Source organism: Sebastes fasciatus, chromosome 2 (genome assembly GCF_043250625.1).
Source record: "Sebastes fasciatus isolate fSebFas1 chromosome 2, fSebFas1.pri, whole genome shotgun sequence".
Taxonomy (NCBI): Eukaryota; Metazoa; Chordata; class Actinopteri; order Perciformes; family Sebastidae; genus Sebastes; species Sebastes fasciatus.
The window spans coordinates 27,236,427-27,255,630 of NC_133796.1; the positions used below are offsets into that span (position 1 = coordinate 27,236,427).

The window sequence follows — 19,204 nt, forward strand, 5'->3', positions numbered from 1 at the left end:
GAGTTTTTCCCTCAGTGACCAAAAGGTGGCGCATGAGACACGTGAAACTCACGTTCCAGTCCCGGTGAGTCCGACTCCTGAAGAGACTCCACAGTCCACACACAGCAGATAGGAATCATCATGCATGGATGTGAAAAACTGTTAAGATTGTTGCAGGATTATTTATAATTTCACAACACTTTCACTGTGTTTGAGTTTTTGTTTTGTGTATTATAGTTTTTACATTGTTGAATCTCAGGAGGCGGTCAAAGTGTGCTGCAGAACTACAGAAAAAGTTTCTTTCTGAAAGGTAAGTCTGTTTATGTCTTTTTTCCTTTTCTTTCTTTCTCATTTCAGCAGAAACATTTACACTCATACAAGCTTCAGAAAAAAACAAGTTATAGAGGGAAAACTTACACCAAAAAGTAGGAAATGAATGGAGGTGTATTGGACATTGTGTGATGCTCCTTGATGGAGATGTGGTGCGTTTTTACTTCACCTTGGACAAAAAAAAAGAGTGAAAGTGAGGCGCACTGGAGCTGATACCATGTTGAGGATGAGTTCTCTCTCTCTCTCTCTCTCTCTCTCTCTCTCTCTCTCTCTCTCTCTCTCTCTCTCTCTGCCTCTCCTCCCTCTTGTAGCTCTCTATGTGACTCTGCAGTTAACAATCAGATTTTCCTCCTGCTGTCTCCTGTCTTTGTAAGTACAATAACTTTCTTATTTCATTCATGTGATCCATGATCTGCTGCTGTTATGACACTTGAGGCATGTTGAACACATAGTGATGAGAGCTGTTGATGCATATTTTTTTTGTGCTTGTCACAAAAGGCTGCTGCTGATTTTTCAGATTACAACTTTATCCCTCAGTTGTCTTTCTATTCTGACTCTTCTCTGATTTGTGCACGTTCCTTATTGTCATTTTATTTAGTGTGTTTGACATCTTTTGGGCCTCTTCCGAACTCAGCTGATCATTTCAAACACATGTTCTCATTCAATACAGAGAAGTGTCTCTTATTGTAAGAGCTGCTGTTTTGACCTGTGGGTTGTCTGTCAGTCGCTGGACCTTTTGCTTTCATTCCAGATGTCAAACGGCTTAATGTGTTATAAAACACAATATAGGATTTATTTTAAATGAATGCAATCGGTTTAACATAATATTATTATAGTGCATATATGGTATGCATTATTTGTGCTGATGCAACATATTGATTATTTTAGTTATAATCTGTGTTTAAAAAAAAACCTCTGTGGGATTTTATACAAAAATGAAGAAATAAAAGGTATCAGTGTATGAAAGTTAAAAAGTGAAATGTGATGCTGGAAAATAACATTTTCTGTCGTGCCATTGCACACATTACATATTTGTTTTAAAGGAATTATACACTAATCATTTTTATTTCTAAAAATCGGTCTATTAATCTAAATTGAATGATTCCAAATTGTCACGAGAATAAGTTTTATTTTTGACATTTTTCTTTGGATGTAATAATTTATTTATCTAATGATAAATAGGCGGCGTGAAAATAAATCTTACACGCTCTGCAGGACGAGAGGAATTTATATGTTGGACGCACTTTTTTTATAGGATAATCTGTCCAAATAATTATTTTAAATTCTAGAAAAGCTGCATAATGTGACTTCCAGTCCGTGAAATTTGCAAATATCTGAAGAGAAGCATAGGGAGACCTCTGGGTATAGTGTGTAAATGAAAATGTCTTTTAGTCATTTAAAAAAATAAATAAATAAAGTCATAAGAAAAACAAGATTATATATATCGTAGCTGTTGATTTAATTTATGCAAATAAATGCAGTTTTATCACATAAGTCTAAAAAAAAGTAGTCATCTTACAAGGTTTTCTCTCATTATCTCATGAACATATTTTCTTCTGAAGAAAATTTTGAATTCTGAAACAATTTCACTGAAGTTGGAGAGCTTATTTATTTGTCCTAAAACAAAATAAATGTCGCTAAAAGAAGAAAAAGTGTATCATCTCTATTTGGGACTTTGCAGTGGCTGCACCTGTAAAGTGATGCTCATTTAAGTATAATAAGCTTATTATAAACGGACTAAACTGCGGCCAGTTACAACCATCCTCCCTGTCTCCACTTTTATTTCACCACAAATCTCTCTCTCTCTCTCTCTCTCTCTCTCTCTCTCTCTCTCTCTCTCGCATCTCTCTCTGGGAGGAGGAGGAGGGAGGGAGGAAGAGGAGGAGGAGGAGGAGGGAGGGTGAGAGAGGGAGTCCTGCCTCTTTGCCTTCCTCAGATCAATGCCCTGGCCACTCACTTTCTGATGTTGCACGACGGGAAATGCTTTGAATACTTGCGACATGGCTGCGCGCATTGATTGCCAAGATTGACAGCAGCTCTCTGCCCATCGTCTTCTCTTGTCTGAGTGTGAGAGAGAGAAAGAGAAAGAGAGAGGGACAGATAACAGATAGGCGAACAACAACAGAAGCTACTTGTAGTTGTGGACAGCTGAACTTCACAGTGTATATACGGGATCCCCTCATATGGCCCCGTGTGAGTTAAGTTTTCTCGCTCAACAGATAGTAGCTCAGTGATCCTTTTTCTCTACAAAGTGTATATAGCCTGTTAGTCTGCTATAGTGTTTTACGCACGGTTGGAGAGAGAGGACGCACACATATCTCCACGGCTCAGATCATCAAGGTAAACTCAACTACTTTTTCAACATGCTGTATATCTGTGTTCTCCTCATATTCTTCACCTTGTGTGTGTCTTTTTACTGCTTTTGGTTCTCTAAAAGTGGAGCGCGCTGTCAGACAGTCAGAGAGCTGTTCCGGCACAGTTGCGCGCAGCATTTTCGCCTTTAAAACAATTCTTTAGAAAGTTATTTTACGCGTTATTTTGCATTTTTGCAACGAGGTGAATGACTGTCAAACTTCCAGTATTGCTTTTTTAGTATTTGACGCGTCGCTTTTCACCAAAACAAGCGGAGTTTCCAGAGAGAGAGAGAGAGAGAGAGAGAGAGATGCTGCTCGGCTCCGGAGGCGCAACACAGAATTCTGCGTTAAATTCGAACATCTTAACTTCGAACACAACTAAACTCTGAGACATTCTGGAACATCTTTTGGAAGGTTTGAAATCACATTCTATTCTTCTGTTCTATATTCCAGCAGCGTGAAGCGAGCGGACACAGTTCAGTTGAGTGGAAGCGAGCCGGACCGATAATAACACGTTCACTCACCAAAACCACACTAACAAAGTGGCGATTCTTACTTTATTCTGTTTTATTTAAAAGGTTGACAGCGCTTTTAGTGTTTGTGTTGACATTGTCCCGTAACTTTCTGTCTGGGTGCTGGTGGCAGTTTCGCTTCTGTCCACAAAGCGGTACTCTTCGTTGACAGCGACGTTTCCTCTCTCTCTGTGTGTCTCTGCATGTGAAGTTTATCTGAAGCTCAGCTGTCTCATTACACCTTTACATCCAGGGGCTCTTCTTTGCTCACCCCAAAAATACATTTTTCTCAGATTATTTTTGTAATGCCAGAAAGCCAGTTTTGTGGCCCCCGTGCAGCAGCAGCAGCCTGGGAATCTGCTCTTCCTTAACTTTCTCGAGAGGTCAGAGGAATTGACCTCTAAAGAATGCATAAGCCATAAATTAAATTCAACAATCGCACGGTCTTGTCCATTTAGAGAAGATGGACTTGAGCAGTTTTCTATTTAAGTCTCTGAAAAGCGCTGAACACACACACACACACACACACACAGAGAGAGCTCCTCTTGTGAAACTTAAGGATGAATTGTTTGCTTACATTTAGACATATTTTTTAGACATTAAGATAATTCAGAAAAATAATCATCTGGACCTTTAAATAGAATAATTAGAGTTTAGATATATATTTTTTTGTAGTGTTGGGAAATCATTTTAAAAACAAAAAATATATATATATATTGTCCATTAGGAAATATTCATGTTGCACAAACTTAATAAATCATTTTCCAGCTTTATTATAAATGTGAGATTAAGTGAAATATCAGTATGATATTGGCAGCGCGGAGATGGCCCCCTTTGTTTTTTGATGTTTTCCAAAATTACGCACAAAAATAACATCTCCAAAAGAAGAGAAACAGCTCTGACAGCACTGGAAAAAACGTTCTTAAATTGAATCGCTCACTTGTCTCTTTCTTCTATTTCTTCTATTCATCAAACACAGAGAGCACGTGCGTTTTGTTGGACCACACCTGTAGCTAATTAATGACAATTATCTCTCCTTAAACTTCCCTGAAACATAAAACACCTTGCCGGGTAAAAAAATCCCTCCGCGGTGAAGTCGCAGGAAAGTTTTTACCCCCGGTGCTATTTTGTCTTTCTGAGGAGCAGGTTTTCCTCATAAGGTAAGGAGGTTGTGGAGACCAAACGCGAGTCTAAATGGCACATTTATAATTAGACTGCCCATTCAGCACATTGTCCTGCTCGCTATACAGAGACACTCGGCTCTGTCTCCACGAGAGTTTGTCTTGTGCAGCTCAACGTGTCTCAGTGAAAAGCGGCGTGGATGCCACACAACCGCACTCAACCGCACTCAGCTCTTATTTAACACATCTCACTTATTTCTTTTTTTTTATGCATGAGAGAATCTTAATTAATCACCTTCCTTTCTACACTTGTTCCAGCTTAAATGTGCATTTTAATAATAGGATAAATGTTCCTATAATTTAGACATCCCTTCAGATAATTCCTGCTGTTTAATCACTGCTGCCTCTGGACAGATGTGCTTTTTATTTCGCAGTAATTGTGGCTGATTTAAACATTAATCACAAACTAAAGACTTGGCAATTTGTTGGTACATGATCCTTAAACAGAACTTGCAGGGCAATAATATCATATTTCACACTGACTGGCCTTGCAACATTTTCTGTATTTTCAAGGACTAAATCTGCTGGGTGGATCTTGAGCTTTTTGCAAGACTGAGAAAGAAAAGCAGCATTTCCAACCTGGAGTCAGCGTAAAAGATATAGACTCGCTGAGTAAGTTCAAACATTTTTTTTTAGGACTATTTCATTTTTTGGCATGAAGGCAGAAGCCACCTGGCTCACTTGTCTAAACATATCCTGCACTCTGTCCAAGTCCAATGTCTCTCCAGTGTTGCAACTTTGCTTGCTGAGAATCATTATTTTTTTCATCATCATACATTGAGATAAGAGCTTTTTTTGTTATTTCTTTTGGAAATGTTGTGAATGAGCCCATCTTGAAATCAGTTTAGACTGAGTTCCTTGACGTAAACTGACTTGTGGCTCTGCTTCATCATGTAAAGGTATAGGATTTGTTAAAACTGAGCTCTTAGTACCAGCAATTAGTGGGATCAAAGAAAAGGTAGGAAAGAAAGATTAAAAAAGAAATCTACTTTATGTGATAATTTCTATATTTAACCTTGCATGTGCTCATTGATTATTGATCATGCTTTTGGTTGATGCTATTTACACAGGAAGTGAATCTGATAATTTAACAGCAGATGTTTTCTACCTACTGGGAATTTTATTACAACTCAAAAGTAAAAAGTCCCTTCATCAGCGTCATGCTCGCAGATCTATATTGGTAAAGTGGTCAAAGATCAAATATTATTTCTCTTAACGCCACACAGTGATGTGAAATGAAAGTGCTGCTTTCTGTAGGTTTCATTACAACGTTTTTTTTTTTTTTTACACTGCTGAACAGAAATCGTTGAAATTACAACCAATTCCAGCTCACGATGAGCTGATTTCACACACCTATAATTCTGCAATGGGATTATAGATAATAGTGATGTGTTGTCAGTTGCAGATAGAGCCACAAACAATATTAATAATATGTGTAATATTGTAGATTATTCCATACAACATTCTGAAGAGCAATCTCTCCAGACCTCCTAGATATTTTAAATTCTTGTAAAACTGTCATCGATTTATTATTGTAGTGTATGAGTGTGAGCGTGTGTGTGTGTGTGTGAGCCCCTGTACGCCGGCTTGGCATGTGTGCATGCATGAGTGATACTTTCCCTCTCCCAGATATTTTGCAAGAGAACGTTTTCATTCTTCACACAGATAAACAGTTGTTTCTGATTTGAAACATCAAAAATCCAAGAAGCCGCTCTGTCTCTTAGACCGCATAACTGAGACCTTACACATGGCGTTATATTTCCACATAGATATATATATATATATATATATATATACTGGGTTCTGCAGAAAGACAACTATTTTGTTCCGGGTGACAGGACGCTGCCGGGATGCGGGCAGTGAAAGTGGAGCTATAGAAGGAGGGTGGAGGGGGGTGGCTGACGGGTGCACAGGTACTAGTCTCCGTCTCTCCGTGGTCGTGGAGAAAGCGGCTGAGACCTGATGATAAACAAGATGAGAGGAAGTAAACAACAGCAGGCCTGGTAAAGGTAGAGGAGGGGGGCCAGCAGAAGGGTGGAGGACCGCAGGAGATAATAAATGTGGCAGCACATGTTGTGACATCTGTCTTTCTAAGTGTTATCTAATTTGCTGGAGAATATTTCAACAATGATCAAAACTGATGGGAACATGCCATAGCTTTCTTTTTGCAATTTGTCCCCCTTCAACAATAAGTTTCTGTAACAAGTCAGTAACATGTTCTGTCATGATGCTTAATTTTCCTTCACGCGACACTGTGGTTAGGCGTTGCACAGTGTTATGTATAATGCATACCTCCTCCTCCGTACACCAAAGTGCATCGGGTAGATTTGGTTCTTGACGCTTCGTGGCTTAAAGAAAGCCGTGCGGTGCAGATGTGTTCTGTCTGGATAGAGTGGATCTGTGCTTGCACGGGAGGAAATTTCAGCTTTTCTCAGTTCGCACCATTGTCACTTGTCGTAGAGGAGAAATAGTGATGAAATCGGTGGTCAACTGAGTCATCAGGAACAGACAGTGAGGCATCACCTCCACCTCCACCAAGTCACCCTCTGACATGAAAAGCTGTGAGCAAGTATAGAGCCTATTATTAATAGGAGACAGTGTGAGCTGTTTGAATCGCAAGCTTTTACATTTGAATTTCATCCAGATTCCTTTAATGTCAAAGGTCAAACTTGAGTACGTTTTATTTAGAAACAAATAGCACCTATGTGCACCAGCACTTACTGAACATCGACAAGGACAGGGGCAGTTTTTTTCTGCTCTATTAGCTCTCTGTGTCCCTCTGGCTGCTGTAAGTGAACAGTATTGCTGACATTAGGATTACAGATGAAGGGAAAAAAAATCTAAATATGTGTATCTTCACAGGAACTGCATAATTGCACAAGTAACCTAAGTGGCCCATTTTGATCTGTATCATTCCCTCTCCCGAAGAAAATGTTTTTCTCAAAATAATTGGACATTTTCTTTTAGTCCATAGCATAGTTGTGCATAATTAACTTTGACTTCAAAATGCAACAGTCCAGGCTATGGTAAGTAGCCTCTGTTGATTTTTTTTTTTTTTTAAATCACACATAAATATGTAGAATTAATTGGCGGGGCCTTGGTGGCCGCGCGTTTCATGACACAGGTCTGGGACTGTAATCAGGTGGAGGAATTAGTCGGGCTCATTGTTTTTTATGAATCAGATGAAGATTTGTACAGTGGCTGTGTGAAGACGGTTGCCTTTATTTCCATATCAAAGAGCCACACAGTGCAGCCGGGCAGTAATTAAAATGTGGTGGATTTTAGAGTCCCTGCACATGTACAGACACACACACACACACGCACACACTCACACACATTTTTTCTCCCTCCCTGGCATGGGGACACAAGCATGAGCACACACACGCACACACACACACACACACACACACATGCAGCATATGGACCGAGGCTGAGAACTGTCAGGTTGTGTGAAAAGAGTGCAGGTGGTTGAAACTGAATTTTAAACAAACACATGTCGGTCCATGTTCCTTCTGCAGACATTTGAGTACACAATCCAAACGCCAGTTTTTTTTTCTCTTTTCTTTTTTTTTCTTTGCGGCAACCATTTTGTTAGCTACAGTTTGAGAGAGCCGTGCATTAATTATTATTTTTTTCACTTTGACTCGGTAGCAGCTTTCACTGACTGCAGTCACACTAACCTTCTATTTAAGCCGCAGATAAATGATGCTTATTTATCAACTTTTCATAGATAGATAGATATATGGCCTACATGTGTTTGTTTGGGTGACCTTGCTGCTGAATGATGGGATTATTTCTTTTAAAAAGAAAAGAGGAAGAAGCTGTGATCTTTTGCCCCGAGTGATTTCCGTCCTGCTAGAATTGGAGAAGCTCTGAAGACCTGAGATTGTGTCTTGTGAGTGAACAAGGGAAAAGAGATTAGTGTAATGTGGGCTTTTGCGCTGCTTTCACACAAAAGCGTCACAACAAGCCTTTTCCTTGTGACCCCCCCCCCACATCCCCTCATTCCCCCATTGTGCTTGGATGAGGTCCTCCCATGGGCAAGCCACTGCCTTGGAGGAAGAGTTAAAGGACTCACTTGAGCCAACACGACATAATGTGAAAGAAGGCCTTAAAACCCCTCATCCTCTCAAAAGGGAGAAGAAGAAGAATTATGGCCTGGAGCACATACCGTATTTGAATTTCCTATTTGTTATGAATAACCCCGTTGAAGGCAGCAGTTATTTTTGTATCCAGTGTTACACAGGTCTCCACTGTCTGTGAAAGCTGAATGATTAGACATTATCCAGTTGGTGGAGGTTGACAGCCGGCTCGGTATCTGCCAGCTTGATCTGACATGAGATGTAAAATATGCTCCATAGTTGTGTCTAAGCCAGCCATTCTGGCTTCTTTACTCCGTGCTCCGGAGCCGTTTTGTTGGCGTTCGACTGTTTTCAGATCAGATTGGCAACGTAGTTTCTGTGTGCTCGTACATAGTGTGTATTTGTGTCCACACTCTTGAGACGTGTGATTTGAACACGATACTATGTGGTGTCGTCTTTAGCATGCGCTGAAGTGACGTGGCCGTGATGAGCTATTTAGGCTGCTCCGGATATTTGGCTTCTCCGGTTTGATTGACAAGTGCGAGTATAAATACAATACCAGAGGTTTGACTTCATCGAGAGAACCTCCGCCATGTAATTGCATAAATGCGAAGATTGGTCGGAGACACCGTATCTTACATATTTTCACTAATTCTAAATGTTGATTTTAAAACCTCAGTTCAGCTTTAACTTGGTGATTTCATTACATTGTTGAAGACAGGCCTCAAAACAAAAACACTTTGTCTTTGTCTTGAATTCCAAGCTCTCTCCAGATATTGTATATGTGTGTGTGTGTGTGTGTGTGTGTCTGCCCTCTTTGGATGGAAACAAATACCGATCAACCACTTGCATCATGGAGCGGCTACTGTGACATCTAAAACAGGCGAGGAAGTTATGGAAAAGAGAGGACGTATTGGGCCAGAAATCAGATTCCCGACAGTTTTTCCTGTGGAAAAATGCTAATGCACGATGCCAAAAATAAATCAAAGTGACAAAGACGGAGGGTGGAGGGTGGAGGGTGGGTGGGGGGGATAGATGGAAAGGGTCTTGTGGCTAAAGTTTTGATGAAGTTAACCATAGCGTCTCTTGTTAGGTCTTTTGTTTCCTCTCTGAATAATGTCTTTTTACACTGACTTGGATGTGTTACAAGGCTTTGCCCTTAATGTGCATTATGAGAAAATGGCTTCAGCAGACTCGACCACAAGCGTTCTCTCGCTCTCTGTCTGTCTTTGTTATTCTCTCTCTCTCTCGGAGTAAAGGGAGGGGGGGGTGTTTAGACCCTGTTGGTGAAAAGATGGGTTAAGAGCAGACTTTCTGAGACTAAAGACTCTGCACAAATAATGATGTTAGTGTTCATGTTGCCTCAGACCCGTCTGGTGATGTGTAAGGAGATCAAACTGGATTGATTTTTCTCCTGACCCGCACACAGTGAATTTTTCACGGGGGTAAAACATGTATTTTCAAGGTGGTTGAGAATACTTATTGTACTTATTGGGTGGAAATATATACGCCGTATAGCATCGAAGCAGCGGCTGACTTTTCCCCTTTCATTTGTTTCCAAATGGCACATTTTCCTACTCTCACTTTCTGGTGCATGGTGGGTACTGGAGCAACTTTATCCATCACTTGTACCATAATATAACCACAACAGAAACGCTAATGTTGGAAAATATGAACTTTCGGCTTAAACCAAATTTGAATTAACAGCCATTCGCTCGTTTCTTTGAGGGTTTATGAATTAACACACACGCTTTAGAAACAGTGGAAACATTTTGCAGGGACTAAAACTGGTCCAGTCAGCTGCACATTTTTATAAGCAAAGTGCAGCTACATGGTGAGGGAAGCCCAGAGAGCGGTACTCGCAGCACAAAAAACAAAGTACCGTCTGTGATAATCACTTTTTTGAATGGAACTAAAAAAGAGAAATCTGCTGAAATGATAGAGAAAGCCTGTGGTTTGGCCCATGCAGTAAATTTCCCATGAGCCTCTTTGACAATCTGAGGGGATAGCCACTCTGGCACACGCCACCCGCCCACATACAACACACACACACACACACACACACAGAGGGCTGTTTCTGCCATGCAGTACGGGTGTAGGAACCTCTGGGAGGAGGCTTGTCTGAATGACAGGAGGTGGGTGAGCGCTGGGCTGAGGGGGACCAGAGGATGATGGGAGGGGTCATCCCGTCTGAGCAACAGTCACACTCACTCTTTTTTCCACTAGACAAGACGATCTGTAAAATCTACAAAAAAAAACTTTGCTGAGGAGTGGCATGACATTGTGGAACAAGTATTAAGGAGCAAAAAATGTTTAGATTTAGAAAGAGATGAATCTTTTTTGCTTTTGCTGGAATATGATGCGACCACAATTAATGACCCTGAAGACTGCATACAAATATATATTTATATATACAAATGACCTCAAAACCCTAACCCTCCTGCAATTATGTTCATATGCAGCTAATTTGCAATGGCGATTTACGTTCACTGTCAAAGCTTGTTGTTCGCAGAGTTACGTTCTTGTGCCGCAGTGTAAAGTCCCAGGGAGGAGGCCGTGCAGGCACGTGACCTCTACGCTGGAGCCTGGGGTTTTGCATCCCGTCACAGTTGACTTTTTGAATATTTACCATGCGCATGATGTTGCTGCCAACCTTAACGAAGTGTTTTAGTTTCCCAACCTTAACCATAATGTGCTTACCATGACCACAGTGTTTCTCTGAGTCTTACCAAGTGCTTTGAGTTGACAAAACATAACCATAAAAAATTTAATTATGCTTTTAGTTGCAAGGAGTAGCAAAGACCAAAGAGGATCATTGACGGTAAACTCTTTGCAACGTTCAATGTAAAGGTTTTATGTTAATAAAAAACTGAAAAATGTCTTAAACAGATGGAATAAAAAAAATGAGAATTAGATTAGATGCATATGAACATAGATTGTAGAAGACACTGTTGCTCTTACATATGCACGTGCAGCCGGCCTACGGCTGCGCTTTTTTTTTGTGTTAGTGAGGAGAAAGGCTTTATGTCCTTGGTTAGGGGTGGGGTTGAGGGTTAAACTGGGGAGGTACAATGTTCCTCCTCATCCTCAGCAAAGCTAAATTTATTGGTTACCATCTGCAGGGTGGAGGAGTTTGGGTTGTGGCCAGGCCAAAGAAAGGCTTCTAATTAAACAGTCATCATTATCAACTTGTGGTCAGTGATCATCATCCCCAACACTGGTTCTCCAAGATGAACATGGAATCATTGAGGCTTTCCCTGAAGACCAATGCTGGACTGAATTAGAATAGAAGAAGAAGAAACAGAGGAGAAAAGTGCTAGCAAGAGTTTTTTTTTCTTCTTCTCTTGGCAGAACAGGCAGCATGAGGCCCTGTGCCATATCCACTCAGGTTTAAACAATTACCCGACATCAGAGAACGCAGTAGAGCCTCGGTGCTGGCACAACCGTCATGCTTTCGACTGCTCTACTTCAGGCCACGGTTTCAGACACGGCCAAGTGTCACATGTAAGCGGAGCTTTCGATAATTTCAATTAGTGTAAGAGGGTGTGCCTGCAGTATCTGTATCGCCGCTGCTGGAGGAGCTTTCCTTTGAGCTTGACAGCCCCCTTAATGTAGTATTTCTTGGTTTGATGTGTGAGTGACACCGAGGCGCTCCAAGAGGATGGCAAAATGGTTTATTAGGACCTAATTAGAGCCCTGTGATTAAAGGGGAAGTGACTGTGATTAGGAGACCTGCAGATGATGTGGAAACATGGATGAATATTCAGACAGTATGTATTAGCCCGTGTGTGTGTGTGTTTTGTGTGTGTGTGTGTTTTGTGTGCGTGTGTGTGTGCCTTTTGTAGAATATGTGAGCTCTACGGAGTTGGGGCTGCCTCAGAGCACTCGTGTTGTGATATCATCTTTACAGCAGAGGAGCTTTACAACTTGAGCTATTAGGCAGAAAATGCACAAATGAATATGCTTCTGTAACCTTACAGCTGCTGTTTTTTTTGCTTCATGTAGGACTTTAAAAAATTTGATGAGCAGCCAAAACATAATTAAAAAAATGAAGATGACTTCAGTTTTTTTTTTTAATGGTTTCTGTCCGGCATGTAACGCTGCAGACTTTCACAGCCAATTGAACATGAAACCATGAGGAATGTTCTGCAAAGCCAGGTCTACTTTAGGAAGCTTAGGGCACGAGCGAAGAATCCCACATTCTTGTGAACTTCAGTACTGTTTAATCAAACGGTCTCATTATTATTAGTCTTCATCAATTGAGAGATTCGCATTCTTTCTTCTCGCCTCACAAACTTCTAACTTTTTCCGATATGTGATAGCCACCGCCATTAGAAATCATTTATGGGAGTGTTCTGAGGGCAGGAGATTGTCAGCAGGGCCTTTGCGATTTTACAATTTCACAACTGACTTCCTCCTTAAAATGACACAGGCTTACCTGCCTATTACTCCCTTTGATTTCTACAGTACATGCTTCTGCGCTCTGAGAGGTATTCATAATAAGCTTAAACCCCACTGGCTTCATTGCTAAAGGGTGCTTATCTCTCGGCTATTCAAGAGAAAGAAGGGTAATATTTTTTCCAATTTCAACATTTTACTGTGAGGCTGCAGTTGGCCCAAAAACCCACGTTTAGGGGGCTGTTGTGGAGAGCAGGCATGCACACACACATGGCTATATGGACATACATGTACACACACTCACACACACACACACACACTCGGTCCATGGCAGTTCTTTGAAAATATTATTTTGCCATTTAAAAATTGAAGTGGTACAGCTGTGGATCTTTTTTTTTTTTTAGCTCGATGGAAGTCCCATATTTCAGCACATTTATTTATATGTTTTATTCAGCGTACATTTTAACTCACATTTCTAAAGGTTGTGGGAACCAGTTTTATTTAAAAGTCTGCTGAGCTCACTCAATTGAAATTTACGTCTGTTATATTCCGAGAAAAAGAATTCTGAAGTGTTTTTCTTTTTATTACATAGATCATACTTACCTTGCAGCACTTATTGCATGTTTGGACACGCAACTTAATCTATTTACATTTTCATTTTGTCCCAATGGAACGTTCAAAGCATGCTCGGCTTCAAAATGTATACTCGTATGTAATGTAAGATACACTTGAAAACTAGTTTGCGGTGAGCGGTAGTGGCCGTGGAGGGCCGTCTTTTTCTTTTGCTTGGAGCAATGTCAGGTTTTCTTGTAGAATAATGAGAAGCATGTGTTGGGCAAGTGAAGAAAACACACTGATCTTTCATGTGACCCACCTGTCGTGTTTTCTGCACGGTTAACGCCAACCTTGTATTGTCTGGCCAGCAACACCAAAGAGCCTCTTCCTCCTGCTCTTCTACTGACTTCTCCTCATTATTTTTTTAGCGCAAAGACACCTGAAGGTGCTCGGCCTAATGGTAGCACATGGAAGCCAACTAAACACTTGAAGGGGAAAAGTAAACCTTAATGACTACCAGGATTTAAATACACATAATCTGTAGGTGCAAAGTGTTTGTTTGAACTCCATCTTTCTGCAGCAGTTAACAGTGTGCAGTAGGTTTGTACTGTGAGTCTAAGTGCCTGTAGCCTCAGCCCGCTGAGCTTCTCACTTTTACCGTTGCCGGTGCCATGCTGTAATGGGCTCCCAGGACATGATGGGAATATAATAACTGCTTGACGATGTTTTCCTTACCCCCCTCATTCTCCACTAAATGTAAAAATGTGCCCAGAAACATGGCATATATGGCACAGGTTGTGATGTCAGTTGTTATTGCTGGATATGCGAACCAGTAAATTTTGGATTATTTTCCACAATCTGCTGTGCAGAGTGCATTATGTCACAAAGGCCACATTGTAGCTGGTTGGGTGTAGAGCAGTGTTGTGTCTCTCTCTCTCTCTCTCTCTCTCTCTCTCTCTCTCTCTTTCTCTCTTTTTCCCTTGTTCTGTGCGTTGCTCAGCCACCTTCTGAGCCTCCAGTCCAGACTGCAGTTGTACTTTATATACATTTTCTTTCCTTGAGCTGCAATCAATGGACAATGGGCCTATAGGGTACCTTACATTATGAGGGGAAACATGCATTAAAAAGTGTGCAGACTACGGATGCACTGATCCGACTTTATCAGTCCCGATACCGATAGCGATACATGGGCTTTGGGTATCGGCCGATGCCGAGTACCGATCCAATACCAGTGTTTAATTAAAAAGCTGTATGCCTCACTGTGTGGAAGTGACTGGGATCAATCTTTTATGTGAAAGGCAACATCAGTCTTGACTTAAACATTGCTTTCCTAACTTTGTAAAACAAAATGTGACCAATAAATATATAGATATAAATGTATTTAAATGTTATTATTGAAATGATAAATCGTACACCGGCAACTTAATAAAAATCTTCAGAATTAACAGGAATTTCAATTTAAGTGTAAACCTTTTTTAATGCAGCAACAAATTGATCAAAACTTAAACAGGAATTGAAATTACAGTATATAATGTATACACTATACAAACATTGAATTGAATAGATCGGCCCCATTGTCACCGATTCCCGATCCAGCTATTTGAGTCAGTATCGGCCCGTTATCCGATCCAGTATCGGTGCATCCCTAGTACAGACTAAAGACCAAGAATGTTATCCAGACTCAAGTTTTCCCCCCAATTTGATTATTTGCAAAATTTCTGTAGATATCTTGGTGATATTATAATATTAAGGCTGGATTTCTTGAAATTATGGGTGTTTGTAATTTATTAGGGCTGTGTATTTGCAAGAATCTGGTGATACGATATATAGGGGTTACAATTTAATATATTGCGATTTTTAAAAACTAATTTTAGGAAAACTGTCATAGTATAAAGAACACACCATCATGCATAAAATCTGAGTACATTTTGTTTAACTTTTTTATGCAATCAGAACAGTGGGATCTGCATTTGCATTTATCAGTCTCTGTAACATCCAACATCATAACACTACTTTGAGAGGACACATTCACTGAGAGGGTGCATATCTTTGCAAATGAAATAAAGTATTGATTGAGTTAATCTTTGCATGTAAACTATTAATTAAACATCAATAGTGTTTTTGAGAATCGATACAGTATCACAAAACATAATATCGACATATTTCATATTTTCTCACACCCCTAGTTCATATACCTTCACACCGATGTAGTTAGTTAGATACATGCTCTGTGAGTTTAAACGATGAGATTAATTAAGTGATATATTTTCATTCCTTTGCTGTACAATTTCTACTCCGATGCTGCTTTTGTTCAGTGCAGTAGGGAATGGAAGAGCCTCCTGTTTTTCCTGCTAATTAAATTTGCCACTAACATATGCTGGCAGGAACCTCTTACCTTGTTTGACTTATTTATTGCCTGACTGTAGAGGTAATTTGACCTTTCATTTGAAAGGCTCTTTTTTTTAATCCAGAAAAGGAGTGTTAAACTCAATTATAGCAGTGATCAGTTGCTCAAACACTACATCTATTTCCTCTGGGGGGGACAAGCCAAGCAGAGCCCTGCTCTCGCCCCCTCGTCCCTTCACTCCTGGCCCTTCCACCCCTACAGGGCAACTAGGGGGGAGAGGTAAATTAGGAGGAGAGAAATGGGGATGGGGGGGCGGGAGGGAGACATGAGTGAGATGAGAAAGGGAGAATGGAGAGAGAGAGAGAGAGAAAGAGAGAGAGAGGAAAGTGCCCTACAGTTCCTGCCATGTCACTGGAGATTTGTGTCCTCCTTTTAAATCATTTCCCTCTTAAGAAGATTAAGAAGGCAGAAATATTCTCAAACTGATCATTTTCCCTCCCCCTAAATGGACTCATTTGCATTTGCAAACGCTGCTATTAATTGTGGGTTTAAAAAAAAAGACAAATGACCTCCGCAACTGTAAATAAAAAGAAAAAAACAGAGGTTATAATGTTAATTGTTAAAATGGCTGTACAGGGGCCTGTGGAGCCAAAGCAAAGCATGTGCCCCCGATCGGTATCAGATTTACACCACGGCCACACATGCCTCACTTCAGTTTCTTTTATTTATATCACTGTTAAATCTTAGTCAAGATTTCAGTCATTTTTTTCCCAAGTAAATGGAGTTATTGGTGTTTAGTATTCCACCAGAGAAGAAAGACCACAAATTGGATCACTTTTTTATATATCACTTTTTAGCAGGATGCAGAGAAACATGCAGCACAGTGCTGTTATTCTGTAGAGTGTTGAGATATATGAATGGAAGATAAAGATGATTGAACATGAATGTTCAACTGTAGTCCTTCCTTTTCTGAGAACACTGCAGCCCATTTAAGACTTTATCTACTATGTTACATGCTACTAAGGTTTCCTCAGTGGAGTAAAGTAACTAAGTACTTTTACTCAAGTACTGTACTTAAGTACAATTTTGAGGTGTGTGACGTGTAAGAATCTGATGATACGATACGTATCATGATAAAGGGGTTACGATTCAATATATTGTCATATATTGTGATACTGTTGCTATATATTGCGTTTTTTTTAATCTAATTTTAGGAAAACTGTCATAGTATAAAGAACACACCACCATAAAATCTGAGTAAAAAGTTTGCTTTCTTTATGCAATCATGACAGTGGGATCTGCATTTATCACAGTCCCTGTTTTTTTGAGGCATGTGTACTTTACTTGAGTATTTCCATTTTATGCTACTTAATACTCCACTACATGTAAGAGGGAAATATTGTACTTTTTACTCCACCACATTTATTTGACCGATACAGTTATTAGTTACAAAAAACAAACATATGATCAGTTTATAAAATACAATTTGTTAAAAATGAAACCAGTGGCTGCTCTAGTTCGGCCCCCCACATTTTTCAAATAGTTTCATTTAAATAACTGTGTGAATCCCAAAGAGATCAAATTCTCCAACTTTAGAGAAGATTAGTCCAAAGTATTAATAGAAATTTGCGTAGCAGAACTTGTTTTTTCTTTTCTACCCGATTAATCATCTCACGACCCCTCAGATTTATTTTGTGACCCTGTGGAGTCTGCCCCCAGGTTTGGGAAGCACTGAACTAAACTACTGATATAATGTGTATATATATAATAATATATAATTTGCAAAACAAGTACTTTTACTTTTGATACTTTGAGTACATTTTGATTAAAATATTTTTACTTAAGCAAGATTTTAAATGAATGACTTTTACTTGTAATGGAGTACTTATACATCGTGGTATTGGTACTTCTTCCACCACTGGGTTTCGCACATGGCCTCAGCTAAAGTCGTCTGCCTGCATTGTGCTGAGCTCGCCGCTAAAACAATTATTTGCCAACTTAAGCCTGCGTCTACAAATGGAAATACGTGCGACGGTAATAAAAGTCATCGGTGGTAAAGGCCACTATCAAACGGTGCGTCCCCGCTTCTCCTCCAACAAGGAAAACCCTGAATAATTTGCGGACACCAATGCCTTGTTGTAACCTGATCATTTATGGATCAGTCGTTTCCTTTCTGGTTTAATTCACCATGTGATTGATTTTCAGTGCGGTACTGTTGGAAAATATCCACACTAAAGCGTGCCTGAAATGGGGAATCATTTGAATACAGATGCTTACGGCTTAGGGCCTTGTCACTGGAAACCACTCAGAGCCAGGAGACAATTGCAGGTTGATTATGTTGCTTCTGACAGAAGTTGCAACTCCTTTTGTACAAGGCAGAGATATTTGCATCTAAATGCTTATTGTAGACATCTAAACAGCATAAAGACTGATTGTAAATGCCAGCTGTTGGGTTGTACTCGGGGGAATAAAAAAAAGAATTTCAATAAGGAAAATTGGGATGGAAATGAGGGAATTATTTTCAAACAGTGGAGCTGAAATCAATAAGTAGGAAATGGCGGCGTTTGTTGCGCTGGTTTGTATTTGTCATCTTTATTGAGCGTGTTTGTACAATCACATATGAATCTATTTACAGTTAGCTACTGTATGTTGTATTTTAACGGGCGGTTTATTCAGATGAATTATTCTTTGGTTACTGCTGCAGGCTGTTAGATTTTCATTTGCAGGTGTTAGAGACGGTTAATTTATCAGATTGGAAATATAATACGACTGTTATGATATATTTGACATGTGCCCATTTGAGATAGTTGGAACATGCCATTCCAACCTTTTGTAATATTTGTGTGTGAGTGCATGTGTTTGCTCCATATGCAGTCATACAGTATATGTGGGTGTACATGTGTGTGTCCGCCCGAAGCAGAGTGATGCCCCTGCTGATTCTGCTCCTCTAGCTCTTTGTCCTGCAGCACTCAGTGTGTCTGCCTCCTCGGGAGACTGGCAGCCTTCTCTAGTGTGGCTCCACAAAGGCCCAGCCTCCTTTTGAGGTGTTAAAAACTTCCATTTATGCATCTCCCTGGACAAAAAAAAAAAAAGCACCAAGCCCATTTGAGTCCAGTAGCAACACAGGCACACATTGTGGCCACGCTTCTCTAGCACTCATTTCACAGATTCTAAAACCAGTATGTGGTGAACAGGATTTGAGGGGCTAAAGTGCCCCGTGAGGGCCCAGGCGATAAGAGGGGAGAAACGCCACCACGCAGTAAACTAGAAGATGGGTCCAGGAAAATAAAGACATTACCTGGGAGAGAGGGAGAGACATGTTTTCATACCCGCGGCCCCCAACATGCACAAATCCCACACTGAATAAGAAAAACACAGAGAAAAATATGTGTATATATATCTTAAGAAAAGAGGTATCATCAGCGTGCAAAAAGACAAGCCTATTCTGTGTTCTCTGTCTTTGGAG

The 19,204-nt window shown here is 40.2% G+C and overlaps 1 protein-coding gene across 9 annotated transcripts in view; it reads left to right on the forward strand.

The window, feature by feature from the left end:
- The first annotated feature begins 2,368 nt into the window (after positions 1 to 2,368).
- The window catches only part of sox6 (SRY-box transcription factor 6), a 152,265-nt gene continuing 135,429 nt past the window's right edge, over positions 2,369 to 19,204 (forward strand). For 5 of the 9 annotated variants that reach the window (XM_074616674.1, XM_074616702.1, XM_074616706.1 and 2 more), the window contains exon 1: positions 2,369 to 2,649. The gene's annotated coding sequence lies outside the window, so the exon portion shown is untranslated. Of the gene's footprint in view, positions 2,650 to 4,143; positions 4,336 to 4,869; positions 4,969 to 19,204 lie in introns of those variants that run through there. The other 4 variants (XM_074616692.1, XM_074616708.1, XM_074616683.1 and 1 more) reach the window with 4 other exon arrangements.